This window comes from Meriones unguiculatus, chromosome 8 (genome assembly GCF_030254825.1).
Source record: "Meriones unguiculatus strain TT.TT164.6M chromosome 8, Bangor_MerUng_6.1, whole genome shotgun sequence".
In the NCBI taxonomy this organism is placed as follows: Eukaryota; Metazoa; Chordata; class Mammalia; order Rodentia; family Muridae; genus Meriones; species Meriones unguiculatus.
The window spans coordinates 98,486,587-98,513,556 of NC_083356.1; the positions used below are offsets into that span (position 1 = coordinate 98,486,587).

Genomic DNA, 26,970 nt, shown 5'->3' on the forward strand with positions numbered 1-26,970 from the left:
AAACTGCCCTTTGACCTCCAAATCCAGGTCATGACACACTCTCTCCCCATGAATAATAAATAGAATTTAAAATTATTACTTTAAATAAAATGACCAATGAGTGTTTCTTTTTCTCTGGTGGTGGTGGGGGCATTATTTTGAAGGTCTTGCTAGAGCCCAGGTTGGCCTCACACCAGCAACCCTCCCGCCTGAGAAATCTTAGGATTACAGGCAGGCACCCAGCTTGATGTGTGCCTATTCAGCCACTGATGTGTGGGCTCCGCTTTTCCAAGGAATGGGACAATGAGTATTCTAGATTCCTGATCTTCCTACCTTCCTTCCTTGGCCACACACAACCAGGCTTGCCAATGTAGAGGCAAAGAGACCGGAGTCTGACAGGCAGAGCTTCTGTTCCTTGCAACCTCCGTTCTCTTGTTTCCCAGTGTTCAGTTAGGATGGACTCTAAGCAGCCTCCTAGTCCACTAGAGACATGAACTTCATCAGAGTATGTCCGGAGAAGAGAGCCACGCATCCTGGTATGCCCAGCGTGATCATTTAAAATGTTCCCTTCCTTCCTCCAGGTGCTCCAGCATGGATGAATTACATCATTACTCTAGGCCTGGAGGACACCTAATGAGCGTACACAGGATGTGAATGAAGACTGGCGGAACTTTTAAGATGTGCTGTCCTACTGCGGGGAAGATAAGTTGAAACACCACTGGCAACAGCCACGAGTTTCTCTGGGCTAAAGTGACATAGGAATGATGGGAGAAAATTATACTCTTGCAATGTATTCCATAAATAATTGAAATCAAGATTCCAGGGCATGGAAACCCTGAGAAATAAAGAATCATTAATGTCCATTCTCTCACTCAGCGCTAAACAACAAAAAAACAGCAGCAAGAAAATGTGATCCTGGCACCTACATCATCATTTTCCTTATTTCTGTCACTGCCTGTCATCTTGAGCAAACTATTTAAAATTTTTGAATCTCACCTTACTCACGGGTAAGACTGCTTGATAGCTCACAGCTGCAATGTCTGAAACTCAGAGACTGAGAGGGCAGAAAGATTATGGGTTCAAGGCCAGGCTGAGTTACATACCACCCCATAGCAAATCCTTGTCTCACAAACAAGTTAGTATTGCTTCTTTTAGTCATAGGGAGTTGAAGAGCTTAACACTGTGGCTGGGTGCCTAGTAATGGCATCCTTGACTTCCACAGTGAGCTCCCAAAGACACTGTGAAAGTGGGAAAGATTGTCTCTCTCTCTCTCTCTTTGTGTGTGTGTGTGTGTCCCTCCCCTCCCTCTCCCTCCCTCATCTCTCTCTCCTCCCTCCTCTCTAAATTCTGGGTCTAAAGCCCCCCACATACACACACACATCTGTCTCTTGTACACAGAAAACTCAAAATCATAAATGGTTTGTGAATGGAAGAGAAAAAAAATGAAAGACTAAAGGGACAAGAAATGATTAAGACTGATCAGGAATGGCGTAAGTATGGTATTATGTGATAAAACTGAAATTGGACAGGAGAGAGAGGAAGGGTCAAAGAAGATGCCAAGCTGCGTTCTCTAGGAGGCAACACCTGGTTTGATGTCTCATGGCTTCCTTAAAGGTCTTGCTGTGCTCTGAGGTGGGGGAAGGGAAGTCCTAAGGAAAGAACAGTGTTGTTCATGTAACTGCTGCCTCTCCAGACTGCTGTTTGGGTGGGCGGGATGGAGAAATACTATTCTGTTAGAGTGAGGAGCTTTGAAGTGGAGACAAACACAATCTGGTAGAATTACAGAGGCAGTATTCACCCTGATGACTCACTCCCTGGCTCCCACACAGCAGAGACAAGAGGTAACATTAGTGACCTTGAAGATGCTGGCTGATTATACAGAAGCCCTGAGGCTCAATTTATCAGATGAGCATGGGTGTGTGTGTGTGTGTGTGTGTGTGTGTGTGTATGTGAGAGAGAGAGAGAGAGAGAGAGAGAGAGCGAGAGAGAGAGAGAGAGAGAATGGTAAAGACCAGAAGAGTAGAGGAAGACATGTTAGAGCAGGAATGCACAGTGAAAAATTTTTAATAGCTAGCACAAAATCCTATTAATATGGAAACAGCTAACTCAACTGAATGACAGGTACAAGGAGTTTACCATTATGAACAGGTCTCTGTTCAAAGCACTGAGAAGGCAGTTGGAATAACCCCTCTTAGCTGGGAGGTGAACGTAGAAGCAGTCCCTTTACCTGAGGGCACATCCCTCAGGAAGTTCATCAGCCCTTCCAGAGCACACTTCGCTGAATGTAACTATTCCCTTGTTCCAAGCCACATATAGCTCCGAGTTCAGAGTCCTACAGACAACATTCAAACAGATGCAGTCGCCAGGCCTTTGACAACGTGCAATAGAAAGCAGACAGCAATAAAAGGGCATGCCAGGACCTGCAGATGTGCAGCAGCTGTACAATGGCCGCCAGTCATGGCCTTAAACCAGCTGGCCCTGTGTGCTACTAAAACATTTTAGAAATGGAATCCAGCCAGTTTTAGGTTGAATATATATATATATATATATATATATATATATATATATATATTCTAATTCTAACTCTTAATTCTTAGAACTGTATACTCAAGCCTCAAAGACAAAATAGAGAGCAAACTGGGGAGTCCTTCGAAGCTGATTAGGAAAAGAAGGCTTGAAGAGCCCTGTGAGAGTACCAGGAAGAGGGCAGCGTTAGCGCGGCTGCCAAGAGCAGAGTAAAGGTAGACCCGAGGCCCCCAGGCTCATTCAGTGTGTCCCTCATACAAGCGTCCAAGGGTTTTAGAGTTGTGTTTTGGGTTGTATTTGTCCCTCAGTGTTTTTACCATATTGAAAGTGCTTATTTTTATGGATACATATTATACTTACATCAAGAAAGGTGCGTGGTTCGCCTAGAATACGTAGCTACAGTTAAAACCAACACACAATCAAAAGATCTTTAAGGATATTTTTTTCCCTCCCTCAAAATGATATTAGAAAGAAAGAGGCTTTATAATTACAAGAAAACCTGTGTTCTCCAGTCACTCAGAACAGAAAAGTAGGAGGTTCTCACCCTCTCGGGCTCCTGGTGCTCGTCCTTGGTCAGTTTCTGTAGTCATTTGGCTTCATTCTTTCCTCCTTCACCTGCTGCGGGCACAGCTCACAAGGGCACCCAGCACAGCTGCCAAAATAGCCCTGCATTCACATTTAACCACTCCTAAACCCAGTCCTAATTCCTCAAAACACTAAGGCTGGCTTGGGTTGTACCAGGAAGCCACCTCTGAAAAAATTAACTGGAGCCATGGGTCCCATGTGTTAACCCTGTCACACCGTGTTTGCTTAGGCGTGTGAGTGAGGAGGGTGGGGTGGGGCAGCTTAAGAAGTTTTGTCTGCCCAAGATGATTTTGGAGACAAGAGGGTCTATAACCGCCCCCCCCCCCCCACAGGCACACATATGCACACAAGCACACACGTGTCTACACATGGCCTGAAATTTGATGAGTCTGAAATGCAGGCAACTTAACTAAACCCGTATTGACCATACCGGCCGTGTGCCCCGCCAAGTGCCCTGCAATGTGCTGGGGATGCTTGTGTGAATGGAGCAGATGGTACCATTGCCTTCAGGAGGCTTGCGTTCTGTACTGGTGGATTCAGTGACTCGGCAAGGTGGCCTGACAGTGTTAAGAGCTCTCCATGCTCTTCCAATGGACCCGGGATGCAAGTTCAGCTCCCAGCTCCCATCTTAGGTGGCTCACAACTGCCTGTAACTTCAGCTCCAGGGCATCTGATACATTATTTGCTGTAACTATGAAACTGATGAAGACTGTTTTAGTAATTTATCTAAGGTCACACAAACACTAAATTAAGGAAACTTCTTTCTTTGTTTGTTTGTCTGTTTTGTTTTGTTTTGTTTTGTTTTGAGACAGGGTTTCCCCGTGTGGCCCTGGCTGTCCTAGTACCCACACTGTAGACCAGTCTAGCCTTGAACTCACAGAGATTCCCCCTGCCTCTGCCTCTGGAGTGCTGGGATTAAAGGTGTGTGCCGCCACCACCTAGCCAGAAACCTGTTTGTTTGTTTGTTTGTTTGTTTGTTTGTTTAAATCTGTGTGAAAAGACACCTGGATGAGTTCGCATGTGCATGTAGATCCAGGTACCCGAAGAGGCTGGAAAAGGATTCAGGATTTTCTGGAACTAGACATACACGCAGCTAGCTGTGAGCCACCTGCTGTGCCTGTGCTGGGAACCAAGCTAGGGTTTTCCATAGGAGTTTATGCTCTTCCCTCTTACCTGAGCCGTTACTCCAGCCCTTGAGAAGGGGGTGGGGGATGGTGGTAGCGTTACTACGGGGTCTTAAGTAGCACAGACTTACTAAATACCCTGAGAGCTGCCTTCACCTCCTAAGCATTGGGATTACAGCCGTGCGCTATCACACTGGCTTAAATAAAGCAATCCTGCGGCTAGACTCATCATGTGGCCCAGACTGGCCTTGAACTCACAATACTCCTCCCTCAACTTCTCAAGTGCTGAGGTTGCAAGTATGAGCCACTGTACCTGGCCTTTGAACCTAAGTTTTTAATTACCATCAAGTACTGCCTGGACTCTGGGGGCTTAGAAAGAGGCCCAGATTTCCTAAAGCACAAGAGCCTTCTAGTTAGAAGCAGTCCCCAAGATGATTACTAGGAGACCTGACCAGACAGACGTGGCTCACAGGGAGTTAAGGTGATTCTAAGTCCTGTGTCTTGCCTTCTGTTTTCAAAGGGACCTGAAGATCATGGAAGGGTTCTCTGCAGTAGGTCCAAGTGCCTCCTAAGAGACAGTCTGATGTGCCTGTACTCACGCGAAAAATAGATGGTAGTGACTCTTGGTACCACTCCCGACAATGTAATAGACAGATATTCCTGAGGCATTTTGGAATATTATTTTTGACAGGGGTTGGGAAAATTGTCTTCATTTGCCTTCAGACAGGAAATGTGCAGCAGCTGGAGCACAGGTGACTACTTCAGAGCGGAGCCTGGATGCTAAAGGCAAGAAAAGGCGTCAATACAAACAGAATTTAGACTTGAACAATACAGGAGGAAGAGGAGAAATCATAAGTTCCATGAAATAAAATTAGAATAATATCCTACATTGAGAAAACACTGATAATAAAGCTTTAGATTAAAAGGAAAGGAATGAAGTTAATACACAAAAAGGACTTCAATTGTGTTTGGAATGTTTTGCTTCCTATTCTGAATGGTGGATACACAGGGTGGTATTATTTTCTATGGCTCATTGTTTTGGGTTTTTTTGTTTTTTTGTTTTTTTTTTTTTGAGGCAGAAATTCAAACTTGAGATCCTTCTGCCTCAGCCTCCTGAGAGCTGGGCTTACACACACACACACACACACACCAGGTTTTCTATGCTCTCTCCATCCTGAAATAGTTTACATAGAGAATTAGAACCAAGCTCTGCACCATTTTGCCTTTCAGGAATTTGTCCTTTGTAACTTGATTCATTGTTGTGAGTGAGTGGAGAAAGCATCCGAGTTCCGGTGTCTTCTTCCTACAGGAAGAAAACACAAGATCTCGGGTCCCTGGGCTCATGGCATCTTTTCAGTCATAAGGGGTGTCTTTCTTCCTTCTCTCCTGTTCTGCGACTTGTCTGCTGGTTTTTCCTTTCCATTTGGGAGCTCAGCTGCATCCTGCAATTTGCCATTGCCTGGGTGGCAGTGTGGCGTGGGTGTAGGAGACATTCAATATCCACTAGTATATGCCATTGCTCCCGAGTCAACTTGGCTTTTCAAAAACACAATATGTTATTAAACAAAATCTCCCCTCCGTTCTGAATAACAGACTAGAGTTTGGTTTTTTTCAAAATGTGTATTTACGAAAATAGTATACATACTCAGGCCACTCAAAGGCTAATCACCTGCTAGGTTTCTGGGAGTTGATAGGGTGGATCCCCACCCCACACCATTTCTGCAGGCACATAATGGCAACATTTTGCTCTAAAAAAGACAAAAAAAAACCCACTAACTTCTCTTCTGTTGTACTTTTGCTGTTATTCAAAAACAGCCAAATGGATGTTATTGAAATCCGGTCCCAAAAAAGGTTGAAATTGCTCCCCAGCTGGGCCTGAGACCCTGTGTGCCAAATTTCAGCCTAAAGAGAATTCTTATATTTGAGTCACTGTGAGCAGCTGAAAATTCGAGGTTTGGGGTGGAAATGCTAACAGACTCGTAACTATCACTTTGCAAACCGTGTGATTATAACACAATGCAAACCTCCTCTGGAGCAAGGCTCTGGCAAGAGCAACAGAAACAAGACGTCTGGGCCCTGAATTTCTGCCTTTACAAGCTTCTGCAGGGCTAGCAGCAGGCAGGGGAGGCCCGGCCATGACACTGTCATCATTGTCCTGCCTGTCGGAAGTTCAAGGGAGGGTCCCACTGCTGAATTCCTATGAAGTGACAGCAAAGTGGGCAGCTCATTCCTTTACAGGGCTCCTTGGAACAGGGACTTCTGGTCACCCTTGCTTGTTCTGGAAGTGTTATTGCCAACACAGTGCTTGAGTCCAACCAGACATGAATTGTTTGCCACCTCTAGTCCCATTGGCTTAGTCACACTTGCTCCCATTCCAACTTGGCAAAGATGCCCGCACTGCTTGGCCACTTGCTTCTGTCATCTGGCATTTAAATGCAGGCTGAATCTCTCCTTAGTAACATTCGGGGCCACGGAGATGCTTTGGTTCCAGGCTTCAGACACGTATTCCAGGCAGTGAGCACATCCATGTGGGTAGAGATTCTACCCACAGGCCCATTCATCCAGCTCTCTCCCATTGCGGAGAGACACCTGGGCTTCATGGAGGCAGCCCCAAGGGCACTGTTTCCAGAATGATGCCCTGCCACCCCTTCCTTAGCACTTAGCCCTCTTATTGAGTCAGGATGGAAAAATGAAACCCCAAAGGCTAGGGCTAATCTGTGCCACTTTGCAGCCAGCCTTAGTTAAGCCAAGGAACTACACCTAATCTCCATTTCCTTATCTGTGCAATAGAAATAGTGCCTTTCTCTTTTCCACATCAAAACACACACACACACACACACACACACACACACGCACACAATATGAAAGCTAATTGTAAATTGCAAAGTACTGTGAACATGTTATAAACATGTTAAACCATGGTTTTATCTCCAAGATATTATCAGAACATAAAAATTGTCATCTGCATTAACACCCCAGTCAAGCTGGGCACGGTGATGCAATCTTTTAATCCCAGGACTGGGGAGGCAGAGGCAGACAATGCTTTCTGAGTTTCAGGACAGCCAGGGGTACGTAGTTAGACCCTGTGGTGGTCTGAACAAGAAATACTCCTTATAGGCTCAGACATCTGAACAGTTGGTTCCCAGCTGGTGGTGCTGTATGGAAAGGCACAGCCTTGTAGGAAGTGTGTTACCAGGGGATGGCTTTGGGACTTCCTGGCTCTACTCCTTTCCACTTTTCTTTTCCTGCTTCACTATCAAAGTTGAAGATGTGCTAGCTTAGCTTCCTGCTCTAGCTACTGTATCTGCCACTTACTGCCATGCCTCCCTGCTACCCTCCCTGCTACGACTTACTCTAGAACTCTGAGACCAAATAAACTGTTCTTTCTATAACTTGCTATGGTCATTGGTATTTCATCACGGCAATCAAAATAGAAACTAATATAGATTGTTATTCAAAAACAAAACAAATAAACGATAAATAATCAGACAAACAAAAACCCTACAATCAAGTCAAGAGAAATGTATTTAGAAGATCTGCTTTGTTGAAAACAGCATGACACAGGTCCCAAGAATTAGGAAGCCTTTATTAGATTCCTGATGTATGCTCACAGTCTGGAAACTGTGAAAGACACATAGTAAATGAATACAGGATCACCACCTTTAACGTCAATAGCACCAAACTCCTTGAAAATGGCGAGGTAGATGGTCTAGGTACAGTTCAGTTGGGGAAAGGAACCTTGAATGCTAGAGAAAGGGCAACTTCATGCCTATTACATGCAAGATATTTTGTTGTCTTGTCTTTCTTTAGGGGTGTTTAGTTTGCTTTGGGTGTCTTAGCAAAATACCTCAGAATGGGCAGAATATAGATATGTCTTAGAGGCTGGAAATTCTAGGGTCAAGACCCCAGAAAATTTGATGCTTAGGCAGAGCTTTCGGTCTGATTCATATAAAGGTGGCCTCTAATTGCATGATCACATGGCAGAGGAGTCAGGTGAATGTCTTCTGTCTTCTTTTACGGTAGGAACAAATTCCATTTATGAGGTTGTCTTAGTTAGGGTTATATTGCTGTGAAGAGACACCATGACCATGGTAACTCTTAAACATTTTTTTTGAGAGAGAGAGAGGGTTTCTCTGTGTAGCCTTGGCTATCTTGTACTTGCTTTGTAGACCAGGCTGGCCTTGAACTCACAGAGGTTCACCTGCCTCTGCCTCCCTGAGTGCTGGGATTACAAGCCTGCACCACTGCACCCAGCTCTTTGGTAACTCTTATAAAGAAAAACCTTTAATTGGGGCTGGCTTCCAATTTCAGAGGTTTAGTCCATTATCATCCTGGTGAGCAACATGGAAGAATGGAGGCAGACATGGTGCTGGAGAAGGAGCTGAGAGTTCTACACTTTGATCTGAAGGCAGCAGAAGGAGACTGGGCATAGCTTGAACATAGGAGACCTCAGAGCCCACCCCCACAGTGACACACTTCCTCCAACAACACCACACCTACTTCAATAAGGCTATACCTCCTAATGGGGCCACTGTCTATGGCTACGCGTTTTAACACAAGAGTCTGTGGGGGCCATTCCTATTCAAACCACCCCAGAGGGTAAAGCCCTCATGATTAATTCATTTGTCCAAGTACCCGCATCTTCACAGTCTCATTGTTAGGTTTAGGATTCAACGTATGAATTACAAGAAATGCCTACCTCCAGATCCTAGTAAGGGGAATTTATTCCCCATCTTCCATGTATTTTGATGGTTTAGTTAGTCCTAAGGCTCAGCCTTCCTTGCTCTGCTGTCTGCAGGCATGGCTATGGCAGTACCCAATCTTTTCAGCTAGAAGGATTGAACAAAAGGAGCCGTTTATTCAAGTGAGTCCAATTGAAGTTCTCCTATAAGACACTGAAAGTGAATGGCAGGAGAAAGATGCACACCAGGCTGATTTTTTTCAAGGACAGAGTTCTGTGGCCTTATGGCAAGCCTTCGGGTGCAAGGAAGGATGTCTGCAGTGAGACACAAAAATGCAATGCCGGGAAAGTGACTCGGGCCCTGAGAAGGGGACGTAATGGCATTGGTTGGATCTGTGGCACATGAAGCTAGTGCTTTTGTTGTGTCTACAGAAGTTTGGTTTGGGTTTCCTTTTCTTAAACTAGGAGTCTGATGTCTTACAGACTAGAAATCATATTAGAAATATATTTTATACACACACACACATATAATTTTATTTTTTTAAGTGGGTAGGATTTTGGTATCCCCAGAGAAGAGGGCAGATTATTCTAAGCAAGAAGAGCTCCTTGAATGAAAGTCTTCAGGAGCCTCGTGGGTTTCAGGAAAGTAGCCTGAAGAGAGCAACCATGAAAGAAATAAGATGGGGCTAAGCTTAATAAGGTGGATTAATTGAGCAAGACATCAGTACAGGAGCTTCTCAGAGGTAGGGAAGAGGTGAGGCTTGGTTAGAGAGAAACAATGTCTCTAAAAGCAGAAGAAAGAAATCCATATCCATTTAATGTCCATGATGTCTGTTATATTTTTGCCTGGTTACCACATCAAGTTCTCACAGATTTTGAGGTGATTTTTAATAAGAGATATCTATTTTGCCATTACTCTGAAGGCAAGATGCTGGAAATGTTAGCTTCTGACCAGTTCTGGTGAGGACTACTATCCTGTTAGTAGACAGGAGTCTCAGTGTACTTGCGCACAGACTTGTCTTTTTGCACATGCAGGGACCACGCTGGTGTTTTCTTCCTTTTCTTATGAGGACACTAATCAAATGCCATAATTATCACCTATACAGCTACATTGGCTCTTGTCATAGTGTCCTTCATAGTTAAAAGTAGGTTAGAGATCTAATCAGTGGTGGTACACACCTTTAATCCCCAGCAGAAGGGTATTAAGAGACAGAGGCAGGTGGATCTCTGAATTCAAGGCCAGCCAGGTCTACAGAGAGAGTTCCAGGACTGCCAGAGAGTTCCAGGATGAACAGAGAAGTGCTGTCTCAAAAAAAAAAATAAAAAAATAAAAAGTAAAAAATAAAAAAACAACAAAAAAGTAGGGCACAAGCCAGGTGGTGGTGGTATAGCCTTTAATCCCAGAGTAGACACAGGCAGGTGGATCTCTGAGACTTTGAAGTAAGCCAGGTCTACAGAGTGAGCTCCAGGACAGCCACAGTTACACGGAAAAACCCTGTCTCAAAAATAAGCAAACAAACAAACAAACAAAAAAGGTAGGGCACTAGTGGCATGACCATTATAAGAGTAACCAACTGCTTTCTAATTAGAAATGAAGCCTACTCTACAAGAGCAATTTCATGCTTAGTACTGTAAATCTGGTCAAAAGCCTATGACGAGCGATCATCGGCCCTAAGGAGGAGTCTACAGTTGTGGTTTTGCTAAATGGTCATGCTGTCAAACTACTTTATGCTTTCTATGATTATACTTATAGATCTGTGCTACTTTCAGCCTTGGCGAAGCTTCATTTTGCAGTGGGTAGTGGTGAATGCAGAGACTCATGATTCAAGAAAGTGCCGGATGTAAGTAGCTCTGAGCGCTCATCTGTGAGTGGGAATTTTACATGAACTTTCTTCCACCTTAGGCTCAGAAAACATCTTGGATGATGGGGCAGAAAGAATATAAAAGCTGGCAGATGGAGAAAAGAGCTGTGAAATACTGAATCATGGGCATGAAAAGGCCATTACACACACCACTTCAAAGCAGCCATGGTTACCTGCATAAGATCAAGCCAGTAAACGTTCCAGCATGGATCAGGGAGAGGACCATCATGTGCCACCCTTTGGAAGGCGCTATTGGCAGGCGATGGCTGCTAAAGGAGGGAGAAGCATTCCCCCTTGGGGGCACATGATTGATGGGTTTCCGATGCTCCAGTAGATGCATCCCATACCCATACACAAACAGGAGGCACTCATCGGGTTCAAGAAATTATTAATGATGAAAAAAGAACAACATGAAGTTGGCAAGATGATGGAGTGGAGAACACTTGAGGGAGGTCGTGGTAAGTGTATATGATCAAAATGTGTTGTATACAAGTATAGGGTTTTCAAAAACTGAATAAAAGACAATCTCAAAAACTGAGAGTGGTAGAAAATGCTGGTAGTAGTTACATGCACACATAAGAAGTGAGCATGCAAACAGCACAGCTGCTTAGAAGAACAAAGCAAAATGCCATCCTGTTGAAGCCTTCATATTCAAGACCAAGACATTCCATCTAAACTGAAATATCTTTTCTACCTGAGCATTATGAAACACCAAACATGATGGTTACTCCCTTTTTTTCTTCCTTCCTTCCTTCCTTCCTTCCTTCCTTCCTTCCTTCCTTTCTTTCTTTCTTTCTCTCTCTCTTTCTTTCTTCCTTTCTTCTTTTTCTTCCTTCCTTAGTTTTCTTTTCTTTCTTTTCTTTTTTTTTTTTTGGGGGGGGGCAGATATCAAATAGCCCAAGTAGTCTTCAAATTCACTATGTAACTGAGCATGGCCTTGGATTTTTGGTTTTTTTGTTTTGTTTTGTTTTGTTTTTTTTGTTTTGTTTTGTTTTTTAACTCACTATCCCAGCCTCTGAAGTGCTGGAAATTCTAGGCACGGCATACACTACCATGCCTGCTCAGTGTGAGGCCAGGGAAGGAGCCCAAGGCTTCCAACATAACGGACATTAACTCAACCAACTAAGCCAGTCACAGTCCACATTTGTTTGTTTGTTTGTTTGCATTTTCTTTTGTGTGTTTAGGTGTTCTGACTGTCCGTACAGGAGTGTAGCGCTCTCTAAGCACAGAAGAAGGGGCCAGATCCCTAAAACTGGAGTTACAGATGGTTGTGAGCCACCATGTGGGTAATATGATTTGAACCCTGGTTCTCTGGAAGAGCAGCCAGTGCTCTTAACTGCAGAGCCATCTCTCCACTCCCCCACAGGATTTTAAAGAGTAAACCATTTGGAAGCAATTAAATATCCATCAAAAAAAGAAAAATAAATAAATTTTAGTGTTTTTACATAGTCAGTGAGGAACAAGGAGGTTAAAAAACAAAAAGCCAAACAAATAAACAAACAAAAACAAACACTAGCAGCAGCAGCAGCAGCAACACCACCAACAAAACCGTAGAAGTATGTGTGTCATCAACATGAGGGAATCTCAAAGACCATAATGCTGAGGGGGAGAATAAAAACAAAGGAATGACAGGCACATAGAACATGACAATGACCGCCCCCCCACCCAGCTTGCTCACACATACAGGACTCATTTTCCAGCTCCTGTTCCTTGCATTGCATGGTAGCTTGAAGTGGCCACAGCAGGAGTACTTGCACCATGGAAATTGGCAGGTGATCTAATTAAGTCCTTTTCATTCCCTGAAGAAATCAATTGTTAACTATTTACTAAGGCAGCATTTGATAATGTTTTAATGAACATGGAAATACTTTAAAACCATAACATACTATATATCCCATATGAGATAATTATGGTTTGGGTTTTGTTTGTTTGTTTGGGGTACTAGGAATTGAACCTTGACTTTTGTGCATACTAGCTAAGTATTCTACCACTGATCTATATGCCTAGCTCTCTTTTTTACCTTATTTAATAGGGTCTCCCTAAATCCTACAGACCGGCTTTGAAACCACTCTAAAGACAAGGTGTTGGACTTGTCATCCTCCTGCCTCAACCTCCAGAGTAGCTAGAATTGTTAGCCTGTGCCTTATAGCCTGTATTGAATATAGGTTAACCATATTGGGCCTTTCAGATAAATGTCCAGCATCCTTGAAAGTGCCACATTTGCTTCTGTGGTTCCCTAGTGAATAAATAGCAACACACACACACACACACACACACACACACACACAAACACCTCAACAGCATCTTTAAGGAAATGTCACCAAGGCTTGTTCCATCACTTGGAGCAATTCTACAACTCAGCCTCAGCTCTTTGGGCTGCCCTGCAGACAGGCACTGTTTTTGGTTTGAGGCAGTAAACATGGTAAGTGAAGCACATGTATCTAGTCATAGTGAGTCCATATTAAAAACAAACAAACAAACAAACAAACAAACAAAACCTATATCCTAAGCCAGGCATGGTGGCACGTGACTTTAATTCCAGCATTTAGGAAGCAGAGGCAGGGGATCTCTGAGTTTGAGGCCAGCCTGGTCTACAGAGCCAGTTCCAGAACTGCCAGGGCTGCACAGAGAAACCCTGTCTCAAACAAGACAAAATCAAACCAAAAAGAAGCCATGTTCTAGAAAGTAGGGCATGCCTGGAACAGGCCCAGAGCTAACGCACGTCAGCAGATGCTGGGAAGAGGCCTTTGTTCCAGCAGAAAGAGCAACCTGTCCTTGTACTGGACTTTTTCTGTTTTCATTTCTTGGTGAAGCGATAGAAAGTGCCTGATTTCGTTCCTGTTACCTTTCCTCTTCAGGCAACTCAACAAGGCCCCTACGGGCTGCTCTCATTTTATGACTCTACCGCACCCCTCCCCCTCCCTGCATCACAACATGTTGGTTACTCCTTTCAGCATGCTGTCCAAGAGCTCACTTCCTGCCTGCCCTGTTCCCACCCGTGGTTACGCTTTCACAACGATACCTTCCAACCGTCCACAGGGGCAGAGTCTATCTTCTCAGACAAGCCTTCAACTCTTCACACCCAGCCTCCTCAGCTCTCCGATGCCAGTGTCGTGCCCCTTCAAGGCAAGGATCCGTGCTACTGGACGCTATGTCAGGGCCCTGCAAGGAGACTAGCATAGACTTCCAGAGCGTGTTTAGTAGGGGAAAGAGACATGAGGCATCAGGGTGGGGAGGTGGGGGTTACCATCCTTTCTTACGAGGCAGCCTCTCTATCACTCATGTTTCCTCTTTCAAACTATCTGCTGACGCCCGTGCAGGTTTCAGTTACATACGAAGGAGCAAGGCAGGAAGTAGGGTGGAAGATACCGAGGACACAGACACAGTAGCAAAAAGCACAGGTGAATACTATCATGCTTTGCCCAGTGCTGTTTGTTGGAATAACACATCCATTACTCAATGGCTTGAGACGAATAGGAAACAGAGATTAGGGGTGGTCCAAGTTCCTGGTACTTGTCCTCCCCATTACCTTTGTGATCTTCTTCTTTTTCAGTGTGTATGTGTGTGTGTGTGTCCCGCCTTGGCCTGGAGTTTCCGGAACTCTTGTCAGTAGGTAGCTAGTTCCTGTGCACGAAGCCCTAAATCCTGCTCTGAATACAACTACAGTAGGTTCCACTAATTAATTAAATTGTACTTCATAGACTTGGAGTCAGGTCTCTTGAATACAAGATGCAAATTTATGCAACATATGCAAATCACTCATGTTCTCAAATTCCATGAACAAAATCTGGTAGCCTTGAGATAAAAAAGTCCCTGCCAAGCATCGTCTCTCCTAATTATTGCTTAATTTCTCCCCCCTTTAACATGGAACTAACACTTTCAGGCTTGGCAGAAACTGGAAGAAACAGCAGAAGCTGGTTACTATACAGGAACTTCCTTAAGGGCAAAGACCCTGCAATCTATTTATTTTCTGTTCCCCAGAAGCTCCTAATGTGCTACGAGAACACAGTCTTGCACAGGGTACCCCACCAGGCTTGGCTACAAAATTATTGAGTATTCAGATAAACAAAAGTTGATGAAAGCTTTTCAAAGGACGGTGTTGAAGACCAGAATGCAGGAAGTGTAACCAACACTGGGTGACACACATGCTTATTTCGTTCTTCCTTTAAAATGATTTCATACTGGAGAAAAAAATATTCAAATCACTCTTCAGTCAGACAAGCCACGCTTCAAATGTCTAATAGTTGTGCGTGGCTAGCAATGTCTTTATTGGGTGGTGAGGTAGGAAACCACTTCCACGGTCATGGCCTGCCTATTGGACAGCATTGATCTAGTCTCTTGATCCTCAAGGGCTGATCCTTAGACAAGATGTATGGTTTGAGAGCACTCAGGAAACACAGAATCCCAGCCCTATTCCAGACCCTCTGAATGCAGGTCTTAACAGCCTTCTCAACCCCCCCCCCCACTTCTGCATGCCCCTCATCCTTGTGCACATCACCGTGAGAAACATTGTCTATGCCTAGAATAGAAATCAGTACTTCTCAAATGCTAGCATCTATTGAGACCTTCAGGAATGCATCTTGTGTTTTGTTTTATTTTGTGATGGGACAGGTCCCGTGTGTCCCAGTTAATGATGACCTTGAACCTCTGATTCACTTGACTTTGTCTTCCAAGTGCTTGCTTTTAACATGTGTGTACCACCAGGCCTAGTTTTATGTGGTGCTGGGCATCCAACCCAAGCCTGGTGTGTGCTAGACTCTAACAACTGAGCCACATGCTTGGCCATAGATAGCTGTTAAACATGACCTTCTGTACACCCAGACAAGGATTTCAGAGTCAGTAGATGTGCTAGTTTTCTAGGGTAGCCTTAACATATTCCTACAAAGTACATAGTTTAAAACAGGAGACATTTGTTCTCTCCTATTTCCGGAGGCTAAAAGTCTGTAGTCAAGGTATCAGTGGGTCCACGCTCCTTCTCAAACATGGAAAAGAACCCTTCCCCATGTCTCCATAGCTTTTGGTTGGTGGTTGATAATCCCGTGTTCCTCAATTTGTGGCTCCATAGCTCTGATCTCTGCCTTAGTCATCTCATGAAGGTTTTCCCTTGTGTCCTTGCCTTTTCTTCCATGTAGGTCACCAAGCATTTGGATTTGGGGTTCATTCCACCCTACCCAGTTTCTGATCTCTGCTTAGCTATACATCACACTATTTCCAAATGAAGCTAACAGTTGAAGTTCTGGAGTAATTAGGATTCTGGACATCCTTAATGGTGTCACATTGAACCTGTAACAGGAAGGCTACAGTAAGACTACGCATTTCTACTAAGTTCCCAGCTGGTTCTCCATAGACCTTTTAAAACTCCAGGTGACACTGTCTATACAAGCTAAGCCTAATGGCATATGCTGAGAATTCCTGGCTACTCTGGAGGTTGACACAGGAGCATCACAAGTTCAACAACTTGCCTACAGAGTGAGTTCAAAGCCAGCCTTGGGGGATCATTCTGGATAGTGTTATATCAACTTGACCTAAGCTCAAGTCATCTAGAAGGAGGAACCTTCAATAAAGAAAATGTCTCCATAAGATCCAGCTGTAGGCAAGCCTGTAGCACATTTTCTTAATTAGTGATTGATGGGAGGGATCAACCTGTCATGGGAGGTGCCATCCTGGGGCTGGGTTCTATAAGAAGCCAGGCTGAGAAAGCTATGAGGAGAAAGCCAGGAAGCAGTACCCCTCCATGGCCTCTGCATCAGCTCCTGCCTCTATATTTCTACACTGCTTGAGTTCCTGGCCTCACCTCTTTTAATGGTGTGCTGTTATATGGAACTGTAAGCAAAATAAACGCTTTTCTCCCCAAGCTACTTTGGGCATGGTGTTTTATTGAAGCAATAGTAACACCAAGACAGGGACTTACTACGACCCTGTATTAAAATTAAAAATAAAGTTAGTCATATAGATCATTGGTAGATCCCTTACCTAGCATGCACAAGGTCCAAGGTTCAATTTCTAGTATCACAAACAGAAAACCACAACTATGTATATGAGTGAAACTGATTTGGTGGTTGTTATGTGTATCATTATCAGTTTTTTATTGGCAGGGTCTCCCACTGTAGCCAAAGATAACCTTAAACTCAACGATCCTCTTGCTTCATATTCTACCAAACATTTAGCTTAAAATCAGACTCACTGAGATGAAAACAGTGTAGTTTATTATAGAGATGCCTTTTTAATTTTCAAAGTGTAAGGAATTCCTTTCTTTGTTTTGTTTTTGATGGGGAGTGATCTCATTGTCTTGCTAAGGCTGGATCCAAGCTCCTGAGATCAGGCAGTCATTTGCCTACCCAGTCAGCTGAGACTACAGGCCCAAGCCATCATGCTCAGAAATGGACACCGGAACCTGCAAGATGAAAAGCTAATGGTCAGATCTATTTTCAGTAAACATAGGCTGAAGAGCACAGGGTGGACCTTGACCACAATGTACCTTCCTATTGTCTCCCTTCTAACAGAATATGTTTGGTGTGGTCACAGATGGAGAAGCAAGACAACTGACTCTTCACCTCTGTGCAAAGTTTAAGGGTGCCTGTTACTACCTGTTACTTTGAAAAGGAAGGCACTCCCACTGAGAGAGGTCATAGGAAATGTGCCCAGTGTCTCTCCCCTCATAGCCGCCTTCCTTCTCTCAGACTTGTCCATCCACCTCTACTGTTTACTTACCTTCAAACAGAACCCGAATGTTCCATGCAAATAGTCATCTATGCTTCCATGCTACCCAAATGCCTCAGGAAGCAACCAAATCCTCCACTCAAGGCAATCATGGCGATGACAACCCCCTTGCAAGTGACTGGTCGTACAATTTTGGCTTCAGCCAATCCACGCACTGCATTACTTTACAGCTATGAGCTAGCCAATTCCGCCTGCTGTCAATGCCTTTGTTCGAAGGTCAAAGGGAAGATAGTCTTGCTGTGAAGCTCTGGCTGTCCCATAAACTCCAATCCACCTCCCCAACCTCCCAAGTATTGGGGTTATAATCAAGTGCCATGGAGAAAAGATTTCTAATGCTATTTCTAATGTTTTCTAAATGCTGTTCCTACTGGTGAGGACAAGCTGTCTATGTGCCCTGAGAAGCCTGAATTCTGACCCCAGTCACAAATACTCTAGTTTACTAAGATTGTTCTTACTTTAATTTTTTATGTTTTTTTTTTTTTTTTTTTTTTTTTTTTTTTTTTTTTTTTGAGACAAGGTATTGCTATGTAGTTCTTGCTGGCCTTGAACTCACGCCAGGCTTTCTGCCTCAGCCTTCTGAGTGCTGCCATTGCAGTTACGCTCCATCATGTCCCGCCTATGTTCCTTCTAAAGTAGATGCTGTTAACTGGGCAGATTACACCAACCATTGTCCACCATTAACTACAGGACCCAGCACAGGACCTGCCAGGAAGTGCGTGCTAACGGAGAGTTGAGCGTAGGCATCCAGACACGGCATTGATATTTTCAGCACATACAAGCTGGGCAAGCACTCTGCCACTAAACTATATCCCAACCCGTGCTTTCATTTTTTCATGTTGCTCTGTGGGACTCTGCTTTGCTCCTTCTTTCTTTCTTTCTTTCTTTCTTTCTTTCTTTCTTTCTTTCTTTCTTCCTTTCTTTCTTCCTTCTTTCCTTTTTGTTTTTTTTTTTGTTTTGTTTTGTTTTTTGAGACAGGGTTTTTTCTGTGTAGCCTTGGCTGTCCTAGATTTGCTTTCTAGACCAGGCTGACCTCGAACTCATAGTAGTCCTCTTTGCCTATGTCTCCCTGAATGCTGGGATTAAAGGTGTGTGCCACCATGCCCAGCTTTTGGGCCTCTAATTTTTTATGTAGCTGAGGGTGACTTTGAGTGCCTTCACAACTGAAATGCTAAAAGTACAGACATATGTCCCTACACTTAGCTTAGTTAGAATCTGTTAAAATTTTGGTTCCATCATTTATTGTGTTGGTTGTCATTCTCATTTTTGCAAAACCTGGAGTTTTTGCAAGAACAAAGACTCCAGGTTATGTCACAGTTAGAAGCAATCCCTGCAACCACTTCCGTGTTTTTCAAATATTACCCATAATAGCTTCTACCTTTCCAAAAATGCCAGGATCATAGCTTCTGCCACTTCTAATACACTCCTTCCGCTTAAAAACGGTGCTTGGTGGTTAGTGAATTCCGGATAAGGAACTAAAAATGTCCAAGCAAGTCCTTACAGCATTCTTCTCTGCAATTTTCTCTGTGTGAGACTCAGACATTCTCTTTTACCAGGCACCAAGCTGCCCGTGAGACTGAGGTCAGTGGTGTCCCACTGTGCCTGCGACTGGAGACAGTGCCTAATGATGTTAGAGGGCTAGGAGATTAGCAAATATTAGGAGCCAGACTGTGGGCACAGACCAAGCTGAAGGGTCCCATCAGTTTCACTAAAACAAAGAGGAGGGATATTTTCTTCATTCAGCTGGCACCGTGTTTATTTATCTGTTACGTCAGAAGTTAGACAGTGAAGAGCAATTTGTCATTAATTGACACTTCCCTAAGCACCATCTTAATCAACACGCTAAGGCTGATTGTTCAACAGCTTCAGCTCCATCAAAATATGTTATTATCGAGACCTTCCGTGTATTCCAGATAAAGCAGGTCTATGACAGTTTTCTCATATGCCAGCTTAATAGTCCAAGGAAAGAAAGAAAGCAAGGAAATGAGCCTGACTCATTTGGCTCAAAAGTGTGACTTATTTTGAACAAATTCCTCATAACATGAAGTGGTTATTATAGTCTTTTTTTAAAAAGTTATAAATTATCTGTTGATTAGAAAAATCTAGATGGGTACTGAAAAGAATTGACATCCGTGTTACAGATTTGTAGAATGCATTATTATCCACTTATTTCCTATCCTTTTTGTAAATATGATTCTGTTCCATTATAAAAAAGGGATTCATTTTGTGTGTGTGTGTAGACTTGTACCATAGCAAGTGTGTGGAGGTTAGGGGACAACTTTTGGGGAGTTGGTTCTCTTCTGATTTGTTTTTGGAGCAAGAGCTCTTCAGTTATTTCAGCAATGGAACTGTGTATGCATCGTTCGGGCTGTTCTTCTATCTCTGCTTCCAATTTTCCTACAGGGGTGCTAGGGCAATGATCAAAGACCCTAGCCATCACGTCTGTCTGGCTTTTATGTAGGTTTGGGGGTCACTGGGCCCCTTCCCCACTGCTTTGAAACCACTCCTCTGAGCTCCAATTTTGTCCTACACTTTGCTTTCTTTTGCTGTGATAAACACTGTTCCCAAAGAGCAACGTGGAGAGGAGAGGATTTATTTGGCTCACTGGTTCCAGCCTATCTCAAGGGAAGCCAAGATAGAAAGTAGAGGCCATGGAGGAATGCTATTTACTGGATTACTCTCCATGGCTTTACTCTTATAAAACCCAGGACTACCTGCCCAGGGGTGGCACCCACAGTGGACTTGGCCCTCTTATACCAAGCATTAGCTGATAAAATGCCCCACAGACAAGCATCCAGGACAACTGATAGAGACTATACCTCAAATGAGGTCCCCTCTTCACGGATGACTCTTGTTGTGTCAAACTGACAGAAACTAACCGATACAACTGAGCTCTTGCTAATTTGACACACAAAAATATCACTATTAAGCCATAGCCTTTCTTTTCTTGTTTACCCCAAAACCTCATGCAAATATCACAATACTAAATATAATATAACTTTAGGATCCCCACAGTCTAAAAATTTCAACACTTAACAGTTACAGATCTCTCTAAAAAGTACAAAGTCTCTTAACTGTGGGCCTCTGTAAAATAAAAAACAAAAATAAAAAGTAGTTACATACTTACATAGTTACAAAACAAAACAAAACAAAACAAAACCCACCAATATCTTCAGATGTAAAACCAATCCTGTAGCTCCATATCTGTCATCTGAGAGTCATGGTCTTCAGGGCTCCAAAGATCTTAGGCAGCTCCACTTCTCTGGCTCTGCCATCCAAAGCGCACACAGATTGTCCATAGTCCTTGGTGGTCAGCCCATGGCCCTGGCATCTCCGATGTGCTGGGTTTCTCTACTGCAACAGAGGTTCCTCCTTCACTGGTGGCTTCAGCTGCTCTCTGTGACCCATTCAACCCTATAGTTTTCATGCTCCCAAACCAGCACCACATCGGAGACTCTTACACATCACCAAGTTCAGCTGATAACTCGAGATAAAGCCTTGGCCCTCTCTAGACCACAGCTTCTGTGTGTGCTGTCCCTGAGGAGATACTTCTAGGAAGATTTCACCTCAGTGATGGCCACCTAACCAACCAGAGCACTAGGCTGCCTCCTGTGGTGGTAAAATGAGCTTGATTTCCCTCAGCCTCACTTCATGTGACTCCCAAGGTCCTAAGACTTGAACTCATAAAATCCATCAGGTGACTGCTTATTGAAGGTACCTGAAACTGGGCAATGAAATCCAACTGTGGCACTGAGAGCTTTAAACTTTTCAGCTGTCTTGGCAAGATTAAAAAACATGAGGTAGGAAATAATTCACCATCCTCCAGAGGCACTCTGAAGCACTGTGTCTTTAAGGAGTCCCATTTAGCCCAGCCTAGCTAACTAACAGCTCGCCTCAGCTGTGTGCTTTGTGTACTTCCCATTCCTCTCAGCAGGGTGAGAACGATTCCCCTCTCGGTGAAAATGATGCCGACAAGTTTACCTCCGAATACAATAAAAACAAAAAGCATTTGAAAAAGTTGAAATCCGTGGCACACACTTGTAATCATAACGACTAGAGGCAGAGCAGGAAGATTTGGAGTTCAAAGGCATTAAAAAAAAAAAAAAAAAAAAACTAAAAATAATGCCACTCTCAAATCTTTAGACTTGTGGCAGTCTTGAGTCAAACGCTCATCATTGCCAGGGAACCCACCAACGTGGGCAACATGATAACTTGTTGATCTATACTGGAGGCTTTTGGGGTGTGTGTGTGTTAGTAAACAGGTTTTTTTAATTAATTAATTTATTTATTCATTTTACATCCCAATCCTAGGGTCTTCCTCCTCTCCTTCCACTCCCATCCTCCCTCCCCCCCTCCCCTACTCCTCAAATAAAGGGAGCCTCCTCCTTTCCAAACTCAGACCAGCACATCCAGTAGTATTAGAACTTAGACTATCTTCTTCCTCTGAGGGCTGGTGCGACAGCTCCACCAGGGGAAAGTGATTGAAAAGCAGGACGTCAGAGACAGCCCCCTCTCCCCTTTAGTAAACAGTTTTTACTGTAAAAATTGTGTGCTGGCTAGTTTTATGTCAACTTGACACAGGCTAGAGTCACTGAAGAGGAGGGAGCCTTAACTGAGAAATGCCTCCATAAAACTGGGCTGTTGGCAGGCCTGTAGGGCATTTTCTTAACTAGCGATTAATGGAGGAAGGTCCAGCCCCCTGTGGGAGGGGCCACTCCTGAACTGGTGATCCTATAAGAAGGCAGACTGAGGAAGCCCTGAAGAGCGAGCCAGTAAGCAGCATGTCTCCCTGGTCTCTTCATCAGCTCCTGCTTCCAGGTTCCTGCCCTGTTTAAGATCCTGCCTGACTTCAGTAACAATGAACACTGTTCAACAATGAACAGTGATGTGAAAGGATAAACCAAATAAACCTTTTCTTCCCCAAGTTGTGTTTGGTCATGGTGTTTCTTCATATCCTAAGACAAGCTGTTTCTCCCTTCTTTGCTTGGCTGAGCTTGAAGCCCTTTGAGGTAACCTGGCTTATCTTCTATGAAAAAAAAAAAAAAAAAGAGTATGTTAGTAAACTTAGTCTGTGGACTAAAGAAGGAAAAAGGGGGCTTAATTTTCTCCGGAGTGAGGAGTTAGAGTTTGATGTGCAAACGCCTTTCTACAGAACAAGCAAGACCTCAGGGGCCATGGTCCTCTCCTCCCTGGATACAGAGAATTTTAGCTAGCCTTCTGTTGATTGTGTGGTCAACAAAGAAAAGAGGAAAAAAAAATTGTGGCCTTAAGACCAGTACTTTGACGAAGATTACTAAACTTCATCACTGACTGTTTTTCTCTCCTTGCTCGTATGCGTCAGGAGCCACATGGAGTGATAAAACTGAGACTGATCACTAACAATGGCTCAAGTCATGCCTAACGGTTTGACCCTTAAAGATGCACCTCCAATCCCTTTTCAGACCTGGTGCTAGAAAAAAAAAGGATTTCCCACACCAGATGAGGCAGAGCCAGACAGCCTGAGAGACTGCCGGGAGCAAAGCTGGCTAGGAGCTGACCTTCTCACCTTGCAGATGAAAATCGGCAATTTTCACATTTGTTTGTTTGTTTGTTTTTCTTTGTGTGAAATTCACTCCCAAATGCTTCTGAGAGGAGGGAGGCGATCCTTGTAATAGCTGAGATGGAATCCCTACCAGCTCGGTGGGACCCTGAATGGATCTGAGGCACATGATTAGTATCCATCTGGAAAAAAAAATCCAAGTCGGAGGCTTCTGGATTCTCTCAGACTGGTCAGCACCGGAGCAAGCGTAACTGCTACTCTTCCTTCCGAGGCCAGGCTGTGCAAGGCCAGCAGCCCCGGAAGCCAGAGGTTAAGCCTTTAAAGCTTCCTTGCCTTTTGCCCCTTTTTTCCATGAATTAAATTTCAGTCTCAGCTGTGTGCTAGTGCTGTCCTCAAGGCCTGCCCACCCCATGGGCACTCTGGATGGCAAGCAGCTCAGAAGCTTGCCTTCTTCGGGCCTCTGCTTTAGGAGCAAGCAGCCTTAGCCAACCAGTTCCTGTCTGACTTCTTCCTGGCCTCCATCCTCCTGCCATAGTCCAGTGGTTTGAGTCTCTCCCCTCCTGTCCTCCTGTCTTGGGGGAGGGTCTAGGTTAGTCGAAGGTGCCGTGTGGGGGTTACCTACCTCTTACAGGGAAGAGAAGGTTTGGTGCCATCATGGAGACATGAGCCCTAATGTCTTCAAAGAACAGAAAACCAGGCCTCTGGTTGACAGAGAAGGCACTAAACATTTGACAGACACTCTAAAGGATTCAAGGGCTAAGCTGCATTTTGTTTTGTTTTGTTTTGTTTTGTTTTGTTTTGTTGAGACAGGGTTTTGCTCTCAGTCCAACCTTGCCTCAAACTCTCTACCTTCCTGCCTCAGCTACACACCACATGGCTAAGGTATTTTTCCAACACTACCAATCCCTTTGGCTTTTCTACCTGGGAACTAAAAACACCTGTGGAGAGCTAAAACCAAGCCTTTATGCTAATAGCAGAGAGACAGAGACAGAGACAGACAGAGACAGAGACTCTCTAGGGTGGGGGAGGGGTCAATAGTTTTTGTACAGAGTGGTTGAAAGAAATGAAGAATTTTATATGATTTAAATACCCATTGTACCACTGATGACTTGTGGGGGCCTACAGAGACGTAACTCAGTAAATACTTAAATACTTTAAGGAAAAAGAAAAATTATAGCCTGGGAAAATATAGGCGAAATAGGATAATTAAATAATCTAAGTGAGAAGAGAGAATGCACACGAGTAAGGAGAGGATTCTATATGTATAATAAGGGGGTAACCCATTAGACAGAGTTTCCAGGAAGCCAAAGCAATATATATATAAAATAAAAAATTTACATCTTGCCTAAGGACCACCTACCATTACCAATTCTTCAACTCTTCAACTTTTTTTTTTTTTTAATCTTAAGGCTCATAAGCATGAGTATTTATCTTCAAGAAGAGACTATTTGGGGAGTTTCATTATGGTTTTCTTCAAGTATTTGGTGGGATGCCAAGTGCAAAAAGGAAAAGATTGCTTTGGGTAATTCCAGATCGCAGAACCAGAATCAATGAGTTTAAGTTAAGAGGAACAGATTTGGGTTAAAAATAAAGAACTTTCTAACAATTAGAGTTGTCCATAAATGGAATGAGCTGTCTGGCAAAGAAGTGAGCCCCCTGTTACTGGAAGTGATCAAACAGAGGCTGGCCAGCCATCTGTCAGGGATAGGAAGGATTTGTGCAGAGCGAGAGCATTATGCAACAGCGTGATACAAGGCTCTTCGTGACAGTTTTATTTATAATAGTCACAGAACAGATAGAATCCACCTACATGTCCATCACTAGGGGATTTGTTATTTATGACAGTCTTTAATTTTTTTTTCTTGCAGGTCTTACAGATAGTAACTTATTAAACGATGACGTGGGAGAAGCCGATGACCTGCTGTTTCTGATGAGGAAAGCAGGCTGTGGAAAAAGCCCATATGGAGACATGTGACATGGAAGGACACCACTGAGAGAACACTATTCATTCACAGTGACCATCCCTGGCATTTAGCGACAGGCCAGTTCTCCCCTACATTTGACAGGGTTGTCTGTGTTTTCTTCTTTAGGCGCTTGAGACTTGCCTCGTTAATAGAAATACAGTTGAAAAAAAGCAGAAACATCCAGGCGTGTTGGCCCAGGCCTTTCACCTCTGTCCTCAGTAGGCAGAGGCAGGCAGATCCCCTCGATGCAGAGTCTAACCTACTCTGCATAGTCAGTTCGTCCTGGCATACCACAAACTATGACGAACAAAAACCTTTCCCAAACTAACAAACCAATAGAATTCCACAAAACCAGAAACGACATTTTAAAAGTCCCTCATTATCAATCAGTGGCAGAGGCCTTTAAAACCTAATTGTTTATGATTTTCATTTGAAACACGGGTGGAGTTGTTTTTTTTTTCCTTATAAAATGTAAACATCCCTCAACGAAGAAACATTCCCTTCAATTACGTTTACTTGCAATGGGATGAGTTGCTCATTTGGAGGGTCATTTTCATGTGAAGTCTGTGAAGATGTGCGGTGTATGTAATTAATGGCCTGTGCTATAGTTTGCTGGGCACGTGGCTGACCAATGGCTGATCAACTGCATGTTTATATGCTGGGGCCCCTGGTTCAGTCTTAGGGACTTATGCGCGTTGTATGTGTTCATGGGTATCTTGCATGAACACGTGTGTACACACAGACTGCTTAATAAATAGGAAAAGAGTTTAAAATTCCAAGTCAGATATCTCCAGACCTCTAGTTTAGATTCTACCGCATACCAACTCTGTCTTCCTCCACTTTATTTTTTATTTATTTGGGGACATGTCGCTGTATCTAAGAACAGAGGACCTACAGGGTGGCTCACAGCTGCCTGGAACTCTAGTCTTACTGGATCCACCATCCTCTTCTGACTTCTGTGGGCATTGCATGCATGTGCTGCCCAGACATACATGCAGCCGAAACACCAAAACCCATACAAATAACACATAAATAAAATGTTAACAATATTCTCCCTCCAACCCCCACTTTGTGTGTGTGTGTGTTTTCTTGGGGGTCTGTAGAAATCATTGAGTCCTTGGGAACTGGGGTGTGGGTGCTAGGAACAGAACTCTGTTCTTCACTCCTAACCCTCTCTGTAGCCCCAGCCTCCCTTTACTTTAGTATGTGCTACTAGCAGCCAGGTCTGGCGAGGCTTCAGTGTGTATCAGGCCCAGGGTAAGGACTTTTCACGCACTGGAGTCTTCCAAATGGCCCTCTGAAATGAACCTTGTTCTAAAACCAAGGCGCAGACAGACACTCAGTCCCTTGCCAATTTCATCGTTTGAAAGTGGTGCAGTTGAAGTTCCGCGTGAGTGCGTCCAACCTCAGGACCTGTGGCCAACCTCGGTCTGTACCATGCTGCCTTCGAGAGGTGTGGGAGGCTCCATGACTTAACACGTGCGAAATGCCTGGCAGAAAAATGGGCAACTGGATAATTCGTTTTCTCTTAAACTTTTCCATTGCCATTTGGCCCCACAAGGCTTACAATTGTATTCCTCCACGACGCTCTAAAAACACAGAGGGGGAAAGACGGCTGTGGGGTGGGTGGTTTTGTGAGTCCATTATCAATGAGAGCCATGTCAAAGTGGGAGTTGTTAGAAACTGTCCCCCGGATGCCATTCTGAAGCAGATCCTTTGATATCTCATCAATGATTTACATGGGTAGAACAGAAAATAAGCTGCGAGGGCTGACAGATGATAGCACGCTGCTAGCAGATGACACCCATCGTCAGCTCGGGAGGCGAGCATCCAGGACAGGATTAGAATTCCAAATGGTCTGGCAAGATGGGGAAGAGGTGGAGGCGAGAGGTTGCTCTTCATTAGCAACTAGCACAGAGTAATAGCTCCCGAGTGAGGGGCCAAGAAGACGAGCTCCCTGGTGTGGCGAGGGCCATGGCCGACAGCGACTGAT

General features: G+C 44.0%; 1 long non-coding RNA gene across 1 annotated transcript in view; it reads left to right on the plus strand.

Annotated features, from left to right (window-relative positions):
* The window catches only part of LOC110549587 (uncharacterized), a 44,931-nt gene extending 18,893 nt beyond the window's left edge, over window positions 1-26,038 (plus strand). Inside the window, exons 2-4 of the long non-coding RNA XR_002476470.2 lie at window positions 561-986; window positions 10,799-11,215; window positions 24,882-26,038. This is a non-coding gene — a long non-coding RNA (uncharacterized LOC110549587). The remainder of the gene's footprint in view (window positions 1-560; window positions 987-10,798; window positions 11,216-24,881) is intronic.
* Window positions 26,039-26,970: the final 932 nt, after the last annotated feature.